The sequence below is a fragment of the Arachis hypogaea genome, chromosome 12, assembly GCF_003086295.3.
Source record: "Arachis hypogaea cultivar Tifrunner chromosome 12, arahy.Tifrunner.gnm2.J5K5, whole genome shotgun sequence".
Classification (NCBI taxonomy): domain Eukaryota; kingdom Viridiplantae; phylum Streptophyta; class Magnoliopsida; order Fabales; family Fabaceae; genus Arachis; species Arachis hypogaea.
Window position 1 is genome coordinate 61,386,182 of NC_092047.1, and position 10,525 is coordinate 61,396,706.

Consider the following 10,525-nt stretch of genomic DNA (forward strand, 5'->3'; position numbering starts at 1 on the left):
AACTCTCTGGAGAAAATCTGATAGAAATTTTTGAAAAAGAAAGAGACATGGCCGAAAATAATAACAATTCAAGGAAGATGCTTGGTGACTTTACTGCACCAAATTCCAATTTACATGGAAGAAGCATCTCAATCCCTGCCATTAGAGCAAACAATTTTGAGCTAAAGCCTCAATTAGTTTCTCTGATGCAACAGAATTACAAGTTTCATGGACTTCCATCAGAAGATCCTTTTCAGTTCTTAATTGAATTCTTGCAGATCTGTGATACTGTTAAGACCAATGGGGTTGATCCCGAGGTCTACAGGCTTATGCTTTTCCTGTTTGCTGTAAGAGACAGAGCTAGAATATGGTTAGACTCTCAACCTAAGGATAGCCTGAGCTCTAGGGATAAGCTGGTCATGGCTTTCTTAGCCAAGTTCTTTCCTCCTCAAAAGCTTAGTAAGCTTAGAGTGGATGTTCAAACCTTCAGACAGAAAGAAGGTGAATCCCTCTATGAAGCTTGGGAGAGATATAAGCAACTGACCAAAAGGTGTCCTTCTGACATGCTTTCATAATGGACCATCCTGGATATATTCTGTGATGGTCTGTCTGAATTATCAAAGATGTCATTGGACCATTCTGCAGGTGGATCCATTCACCTAAAGAAAACGCCTGCAGAAGCTCAGGAACTCATTGACATGGTTGCAAATAACCAGTTTATGTACACTTATGAAAGGAATCCTGTGAGTAATGGGACGCCTCAGAGGAAGGGAGTTCTTGAAATTGATACTCTGAATGCCATATTGGCTCAGAATAAAATATTGACTCAGTAAGTCAATATGATTTCTCAGAGTCTGAATGGATTGCAAGCTGCATCCAACAGTACTCAAGAGGCATCTTCTGAAGAAGAAACTTATGATACTGAAAACCCTGCAATAGCAGAGGTGAATTACATGGGGGAACCCTATGGAAATACCTATAATCCCTTATGGAGAAATCATCCAAATTTCTCATGGAAGGTGATAAACCACTATTTTATGGTTTATAATGTGTTTAATTGTGTGGTTTTATCATGATTTTATCCACTAATTCATATGGTTAGCATGCATTTATATTTCTTTCCTAAAATTATTACATGATTGAAAACTTGCTTCCTAGAGACTTTTAATTATGCATTTTAATTCTCCTTTATTCCATTCGATGCTGTGATCTGTGTGTTAAGTGTTTCAGGCTTTATAGGGCATGAATGAGTTGGAGATTGGAAAGGAAGCTTGCAAAAATGGAAGGAACACAAGAAATTAAGGAGATGACCAGCGAAAAGTGACGCGGTCGCATGGCTCACGCAACCGCGCGGAAGAGAGGAAATCGCAGTGACGCGGTCGCATGGCTCACGCGACCGCGCGGATTAGAATAGCACAAGTGACGCGGAGGCATGGACGACGCGCCCACGTGGCAAAGCAAAACGCCACATGACGCGTCCGCATGAATGATGCGATCGCGTGACATGCGCGATCTGCATAATCTGCAGAATTCGCTGGGGGCGATTTTGGGCCCTGTTTTGACCCAATTTTCGGCCCGAAAAAGCAGACTAGAGCCAGAGGACATGCAGAAACCAAAGACAACATTCATTCTACATAGTTTTTAGTTTTTAGATCTAGTTTTACTCCTCCTCTAGGTTTTCTCTCTACACATTCATAGTTCTTAGGATTTTTATTTCGATTGCTCTTTGTATTGGGATATTGAGAAGAGTTATTACCTCATCAAGACTTCGTCAATCTAGTTCATTTTCTTTACTTGGCTTTACTCTTCCATGTCCTTCAATTTACTCAATTTTACTATTGGATTATTTTAGAAATTATTAATACAAGAGTTACTTTTATTTTTAATTGATTCCTTTGAGTTTTATTTATCATGTCTTTCTTTAATTCCCTTTCCTATGTTATGAGCTCTACATTCACAATGAGCGAGTAGTTCCCTGACTTGATGGGGAGTTGATTGAAAGGAACCCTTGAGTTGGAATGTTCAAAGGAGAAATTGTAATTGGGTTTATTGTTGGATGGCTCTCTAGTCACTAACGTCAGTCCTTCCAAGTAAGCGGATTGGGACTTGTGAGTAGAAACATCATTCCAACTTGTTTGACTTTCCCTTAATTGGTAAGGGATAACTAAACAGAACGACCTTCAATTATCAATTAATCTTGAGAGTACTGCAACAAGAATAGGGCTTCCAACTAATCTACTCTCAGTCAAGGCTTTTATTTAAATTACTTAATTTTCCCAATTTAATTTCCTGTTTATTCAACTCAAACTCTTTCTGAAAATATCTGATTAATAAAATAGCACACCTTTTTGCAACTTGTTGGGAGATGACCTAGGATTCATACTCCCAGTATTTTAATTTTAATTTTTGTGACAACCCTTTTAAATTGATAAGTGGGTTTCTGGTTGGTTAAGAACTATACTTGCAACGCACAACTTATATCAATTCTTAATTAGCCAATTTCCGCCACGTCAATTTTTGGCGCCGTTGTCGGGGAGTTGCAATAGAGTACTAAAGTTATTAATTGGATTTTATTTATTTGCATTTTATTTTATCTTACTACCATGAGCTGCTTGTTTCTTTCGTTAGATGACGCGTTCACTTCCTGATCCAAGCTTGCTAGTATTCGATCCTGAGATTGAAAGAATTATTTCATGAATAAGGCAAGCTCGGCGTCGGTTAGTCCTCTCTGAGGGCGGATCTGAAACGTCACTTGAGAAAAAAACCAGCCCCTGTTCTACTGATTTGGTTGATTTATGTGCATGTAACATGGCAGCAACTACGAGAGTTACTATCCAGGAGGCTGGAGCCCCTGATTTTACACTGCAACCATTTCAAGCGCATCACCCAGCGGTGGCTACAGACTTTGAAATAAAGACCGCACTGCTCAATTTGATGCCCAAGTTTCATGGCTTGCCTGCTCAAGAGCCTATCAAGCACCTGATGGATTTTCAAGCAGCCTGTTCTACTGTCAGGCGTGATGGTGCAGATGAAACTTCAATTTTGCTGAAAGCTTTCCCGTTTTCTCTTGAGGGGAAGGCAAGAGAGTGGTACTACACTCAACCAGCAGCAACTGTGTCCAACTGGGATACACTGAGAAGAGAATTCTTGGAAAAATTCTTTCCAGCTGAAGTTACTGATAAACTGAGGAAAGACATTTCCATGATTGTTCAGGATGAATCTGAGACTCTCTATGAATACTGGGAGCGCTTCAATAATCTTCTGGAACCATGCCCCCACCATATGATTGACAAGATAGTGTTACTCGGTTACGTTACACAGGGCATGAGGCCCCAAGATAATACCACATTGGAAAGTGCTAGCAATGGGTCTATGAAAAAGTACAAGACCACTGACGAGGCATGGCAATTGATCAGCGACTTAGCTGAATCTACTCGGAATCACAGGAAAAAACAAGGCCGTTCAAAAGCCGTTGCAGAAGTATCCTCTAGCAGAGAGACTGCTGCTCTGACTCAGAGTATCTGTGAAATGACCAACTTGCTGAAGCATATGCAATTGAATCAACAACAAGTTCAGCAAGCTCAACCTTCTCCACCACAGAAAAACCAACAGTTAGTCCCACAGAGAGTTTGTGGAATCTGTGCTGATTATAGCCACTATACTGATGAATGTCTGCAGCTCCAGCAGGAAGACAACACCGTGGCAGCCACTCATAACTTCTATGACCGCCCCAACCAAGGGTACAATCAAGGTGGCAATTACAACCATGGATGGCAGGACAATTCTAACCAGAATTGGAAGGACAACAACAACAGAGGAGACAAAGACAATCAGGGAAATCAGCGGTGGAATAATAACAACAACAGGCAGCAGAACCAAAACCAGCCTTATAGAGCGCCTCACCTAAGACAATCCCAAGGACCACAGAATACCCAACAACAAACCTCTCAAATTACTTATCCTTCCTCATCTTCTAATGATGATTTACTACAATCCATTGATCGGAGACAACAGACCATGGAAAATAACATTAATGCCACTCTAAATGGTCTGAACGCTACTCTGCAAGCTCTTGTCTCACAGATTGGATCAATGAATAACTCCAATAACCAGCCTTTGAGCTCCAGTGGAATCCCCTCTCAACCATTACCCAATCCCAAGGGTGGCATTAATGCCATCACCCTGAGGTCCGGAACCACACTGCAAGAGAGGAATCAGGAGGAGCCAAGCCTACTAGAACATGCCTCAGCTGAAGAGGTAGTGGAAATAGAAGATGTTGAAGAGGAAGAGGACATACAGAACATAGCTGAAAAAGAAGAAGTTCAACCACAGAAGGAAGCACCACAGGGTGCAGATACTGCAGAAGACACCACTCCTATCCCATTTCCACAACTTGCAAGGAAGCCCAGGAAGCAGCTGGAACCTGATCCTAAAATGGTAGAGATATTCAAAAAGGTTGAGGTAACTGTTCCTCTTTTTGATGTTATTCAATAGGTACCTAAATATGCAAAGTTTCTAAAAGATTTATGTATACATAAAGACAAATTAATGAATTAGAAACTATTCCTTTAGGTAGTTCCATATCTCCTTTAATGGGAGGTTTACCTGAAAAGTGTAGTGACCCAGGTCCTTGTATAGTTAATTGTACTATTGGTGGTGTGATAATTTCTGACTGCATGTGTGATTTAGGAGCATGTGTGAGTATAATGCCTTTGTCTATATATGATATTTTGAGGCTCCCTCCTTTAAAAAGGTCGGCAGCTCATTTTGTGTTAGCAGATAAGAGCATTATTACAGTGGTTGGAGTTGCTGAAGATGTATTAGTGGGCATTAAGGGACTCACATTCCCCACTGATTTTTATATTCTGGAGATGCCCAAAATGACTCAGAGAAGCCATCATCAATCCTACTTGGAAGACCTTTCCTGAAGACATCAAAGTTCAAATTGGATGCTTTTTCAGGAACATACTCTTTTGAAATAGATGGATGATTAGTAAGTTTCAACCTGAATGGAGTTATGAAGCACCCTCCAGAAGATCATTCTATCTTCCAGTGTGACATCATAGATGAAACTGTAGCTGAAGTTCACCAGGAGGAATTAGAGGAGAAGCACACAGGACAAGGTCCAAGTGTGGGGACATTCTCAGAGGACAATGACAGTGCTTTACCATTGTTACCAGCTCCAGACAACCCAGAGCCTGACCATGATCAGAAGTTAGACTTGAAACCCCTTCCTCCACACCTCAAATATGCTTACCTTGAGGACAAGCAAAAGTGTCCAGTTATCATTGCAAGGGAACTCACTTCTCAACAAGAAGAGCAGTTACTAAGTGTGCTGAGGAGGCACAAGAAGGAAATTGGGTGGAGTTTGGCAGATATAGTGGGCATCAACCCTCAAGTATGTGAGCATAGAATATTTTTAGAAGAGGGAGCAAGGCCCGTTCGTCAACCCTAGAGAAGACTGAACCCCACTATCTTAGAGGTTGTCAAAAAGGAAGTGACCAGACTACTAGAGGCAGATATCATCTATCCCATCTCAGACAGTGAATGGGTAAGCCCAGTATAAGTAGTACCAAAGAAGTCTGGAGTCACTACAGTGAAGAATGAGCATGGAGAACTCATAGCAACCAGAGTACAGAACGCTTGGAGGGTCTGCATTGACTACAGACGCCTCAACCAAGCAACCCGTAAGGATCACTATCCTCTTCTATTCATTGATCAAATGCTGGATCGCCTGTCAGGTAAATCACATTATTGTTTTCTAGATGGTTACACAGGTTATTTCCAGATTCATATAGCTCCTGAGGATCAGGAAAAGACTACTTTTACATGTCCTTTTGGGACTTATGCTTACAAGAGAATGCCCTTTGGCTTGTGCAATGCCCCAGCTACTTTCCAAAGGTGCATGATGAGTCTTTTCTCTCATCTTATTGAGGACTGTATGGAAGTTTTTATGGATGATTTTAGTGTTTATGGCGATTCCTTTAACCTTTGCTTAGATGGATTATCTAGAGTATTAGATAGATGTGTCAGTACAAACCTCGTATTAAATTTTGAAAAATGTCACTTTATGGTTAAACAAGGGATTGTACTAGGACATGTTGTGTCTAATGCTGGCATTTCTGTAGATCCAGCAAAGGTGGATGTTATTTCTAGTTTACCTTACCCCTCTTTTGTGAGGGAATTCCGCTCGTTCCTTGGCCATACAAGTTTTTACAGGAGATTCATTAAGGACTTCAGTAAGATAGCACTTCCCTTATCCAGACTACTACAGAAGGATATTGAGTTCGAGTTTAGTGAAGATTGCAAACAAGCGTTTGATAAGCTGAAAACCGCCCTGACTCAAGCTCCAATTGTGAGAGGACCAGACTGGAGCCAGTCATTCGAAATAATGTGCGATGCTTCCAACCATGCAGTAGGAGTAGCATTGGCTCAGCGTGAAGGTAAGGATCCTTTTGTTATTGCTTATGCATCTAAAACTCTAGATGCAGCACAATCCCATTACACTACTACTGAGAAAGAGCTTCTTGCTATTGTTTTTGCTTTGGATAAATTCTGAGCCTATTTACTTGGTACGAAGGTAGTAGTGTACTCGGACCACGCAGCTCTAAAGTATCTATTAGCTAAAAAGGAGTCCAAACCAAGGCTTATACGTTGGATACTGCTATTACAAGAATTTGATTTGGAAATTAAGGATAGGAGTGGTAACCAGAATTTAGTGGCGGACCACTTGAGTCGCCTTGAGCACATTTTAGATGACCCCACTCCTATAGCTGATAATTTCCCATTTGATAATATGCAAGCAGTATTTGAGGTAGTCCCTTGGTATGCACTTGTAGCTAATTATCTAGTTAGCCGCACTTTTCCTCCAAACTTTTCTAAGCATCAAAGAGACAAGCTGAAAAGCGAGTCTAAATATTATATATGGGATGACCCATATTTATAGAGATGTGGCGCTGACCAGGTAATTAGACTGTGTGTGCCTCAATCAGAATTTCAGTCCATCTTAGAGGCCTGTCACTCATCTGAGAGTGGAGGACATTTTGGCTCTCAAAGAACAACTAGAAAAATCTTAGACTATGGATTCTGGTGGCCTACACTTTTTAGAGACGCTGTTGAATTTTGTAGATCTTGTTTCCCATGCCAAAAATTTGGTAATATATCCAGGAGGGATGAAATGCCTCAACAAATTATACTTTTCTGTGAAATTTTTGACGTTTGGGGAATTGACTTCATGGGTCCATTTCCAAATTCTAATGGTTACTTTTATATATTGTTAGCTGTGGATTATGTTTCCAAATGGGTGGAAGCAATTCCTACCTGCACTGATGATGCTAACACTGTTGTTTCCTTTGTGAGAAAACACATTATTTGTCGCTTTGGATCACCACGAGCAATTGTGAGCGATCAAGGCACCCATTTTTGTAACAGGAGACTAACAGGATTAATGAAGAAGCATGGAATAATTCATAAGGTTGCAACAGCCTACCATCCTCAGACTAATGGGCAAGCCAAGGTGTCAAACAGAGAAATAAAGTGTATCTTGCAGAAGATAGTCAAACCTCATAGAAGAGATTGGAGCAACAGGCTACAAGATGCACTTTGGGCGTACAGAACTGCATACAAGACACCCATTGGGATGAGTCCTTTCCCCTTAATCTATGGAAAAGCTTGTCATCTCCCTGTTGAAGTCGAGCACAAAGCCTTTTGGGCAGTAAAGGAGTGCAACATGGGAATTGAGGAAGCCGGAGCTGAAAGGAAATTGCAACTGCAAGAATTGGAAAGCCTTCGCCTAGAAGCTTATGAGAATTCAAGACTATACAAGGAGAAGATGAAGGATGTACATGATCAGCACATTAAGAGAAAAGAGTTCCAACCTGGGGACTTAGTCCTCCTTTACAAATCTCGATTGAGACTCATGCCAGGCAAGTTGAGATCAAGATGGGATGGTCCATAAAGAGTAGAGAAGGCCGAACCGTACGGAGTTTATCACCTAAGCCATCCTTCAAGCTCTGAACTTATCAAATTTAATGGACATCGTTTAAAGCTGTACCATGGAGAGAGGATGCAAAAAAACAAGGAGCTCGAGATCTTTCTCTTGGAAGATCCTCACATAGCTGAAGATTGAGCTAATGGAGCGTCCAACTTACAGACGTTAAAGCAAAGTGCTAGGTGGGAGACAACCCACCATGGTATGATCGTTCTTTTCTTTATTTTTAGTTTTTTCTATTTAATAACTCTTCTCTTTATTAGTACATTTCATGCATTTGCATTTACATACTTTTATTTTTAATTTTAATTGAAAAAAAAAGGGATTACACGACGCGACCGCATCATTGACGCGTCCGCGTCGCAAGGAGATGGGAGAAAATAAAAAAAACAAACAGAGAGTCACGCAGGAGCGTGGCTGGAGGCGTGCCAATGGCACAAATTGCCCTACGCGACCGCGTCGCTGACGCGCCTTCGTCACATGGGAACATTGGCCTCCCACGCGACCACGTGACCCACGCGGCCGCGTGCCCTAGAATTCGACGTCAAAAGGTGCACGACCGAAAGTTATGCTAGAGTGGTGCTGGATTGGTGCTGAACGCACAATCCTTCCCATGCGGCCGCGTGACCGACGCGACCGCGTCATATCCTTCTAATGGCCACTCACGCGATCGCATGCCCCACGCGATCGCGTCACCCAATATTTGGCAATCAATGATTTTGAATAGAGAGTTGTGCGAGTGCGAGGCTGCCCTCGCGCCAGTGGCATAAAATGGGTCACGCGACCGCGTGACCGACGTGACCACGTCAATCAGTATCAGCGCAAGTCGTGCGACCGCGTGCCCACGCGACCGCGTTGATTGCGCCGCACAGCTTCCCTGATTTGCTACCTATCTTATCTTTTTCTCCTCAAATCCTATTTTCTCTTTTTCCTCCTCCCTTCTTCCTTCCTCCTTCTTCCTTCTTTCTCACTTTTTTTACACCCTCGCTCTCTCTCTCTCTCTCTCCCCCATTAACAAGGTTTTCTTTTTCTTCTTCTCTCCTTATTTTTTTATTTTTCTTCTTATTTTTCTATGTTATCTTCTTTTCTTTTCTTTTTACTTTCATTATTCATATTTTCTTCCTTTTTACTTGGTATTAAAAATTTATTTGAGTCATTATTTCTCATTATATGCTTGTGGATTGCTCTAAATTTGTTTGGCAATTATATATTACTTTTTAAAGGGTTGCTTGCATGTTCAATTTAATACTTTCCATACATTATTTCACCATGCATGCTATGTGTTTGTGAAAAAGCCCATATGGCATTTTGCACTTTTCTCTGTTATTCTACTCTACTATTAAATGCCCGTTTTTCACAAAACTCCTTTTATATTTTATTCGTTATAAATAATTGTCAATACAAACGTGATGGTTTGTTACGAGTGATGCTTGATCTATGCTACTCATGCCTTTGCCAGCATGCCAATAAACACCTTGCATTCACTTGTCATCCTATGCACTAACTATTTTCCATTGATGACTTTTCACATGTAGTCATGACCATGTGTTAACATCATTTACCTTTTACTGTGCATTCATAACCACCCTTTTCCGTTCTCTTACTTGCTCTATCTCTTTGAATTTAATTTACTTTCTCTTCCCTTTTTCAGAATGGCCACCAAGAAAGGAAAAGAGAAAGCTACTCCCAAATCTACAGCAAGAAGAGGAACAAGAAGAGCATTAGTGGCAGAACCCTTTTCAACTGCGGTTAAACCCTCAACAAAGAGACTTAAGAGGATTATAAAGGTTGATGATAAAGAAAAAGCCTTCCCAGCAAAGGACACTGCACGATTTCCCAATCGCTACTATGAGCAGATGTTCCCCATCCTGGCAGAAAGGAGCTACAACAACGAATACCTTCTTCTCCTCCCAAACCATATTGCTACTTTTGTTGAGCCGCAAATTGCACAAAGACAATAGGGTTCCTACAGAGACAGCCAAGGCAGGTCAATCTTTCTTGGGATACCATTGTACCCGCCCTAACGGAATTTCAGCTTCAGTACTTACCTTGGAGGCTCGCGTATGGGCACAGATCATGTCCCATTACATCTTTCTGAGCACTCACGAGTCCTCCTTCACTGCGGACATGGCCGTTCTACTATGGTACATCCTTACAGACCAGCCTCTGAACATACCAAGACACATCCGGAATGCCATGGGACACGTACAAATCACGGGCAACTTACCTTTCCCCGCCTTGGTCTCAGATCTCGTCTCAGCAGCCGGAGTCTCCTTCAGAGCTGGGAACACCAAAGCCATACTTCCACGGGATGATCAATATGTCCCTAATGGGAAATATATCAGACCCTCAGCAGCCACTATAAGCCAGCCCACTGAACTGGCTCAGGACATTCCTCCTTCTGTACCACAAGCACCTACCACAGACCAACTGCTCCATCAGATACTCGAAAGGTTGGATCGGCAGGAACACAAAGATAAGATGAGAGAGCGCCGTAACAAGCGCCGATTCACGTACCTCAAGGAGCTGATTATGGGAAAATTCAAGGACTCAAAC

General features: G+C 41.7%; 2 non-coding genes across 2 annotated transcripts; both read right to left on the bottom strand.

The window, feature by feature from the left end:
* Window positions 1–440: 440 nt before the first annotated feature.
* Window positions 441–548, bottom strand: LOC112731500 (small nucleolar RNA R71). The gene has a single exon (XR_003167274.1). It is a non-coding gene; the product is annotated as a small nucleolar RNA R71 (small nucleolar RNA).
* A 2,611-nt stretch (window positions 549–3,159) lies between these two features.
* Window positions 3,160–3,267, bottom strand: LOC112732155 (small nucleolar RNA R71). Its single transcript, XR_003167892.1, has one exon. It is a non-coding gene; the product is annotated as a small nucleolar RNA R71 (small nucleolar RNA).
* Window positions 3,268–10,525: the final 7,258 nt, after the last annotated feature.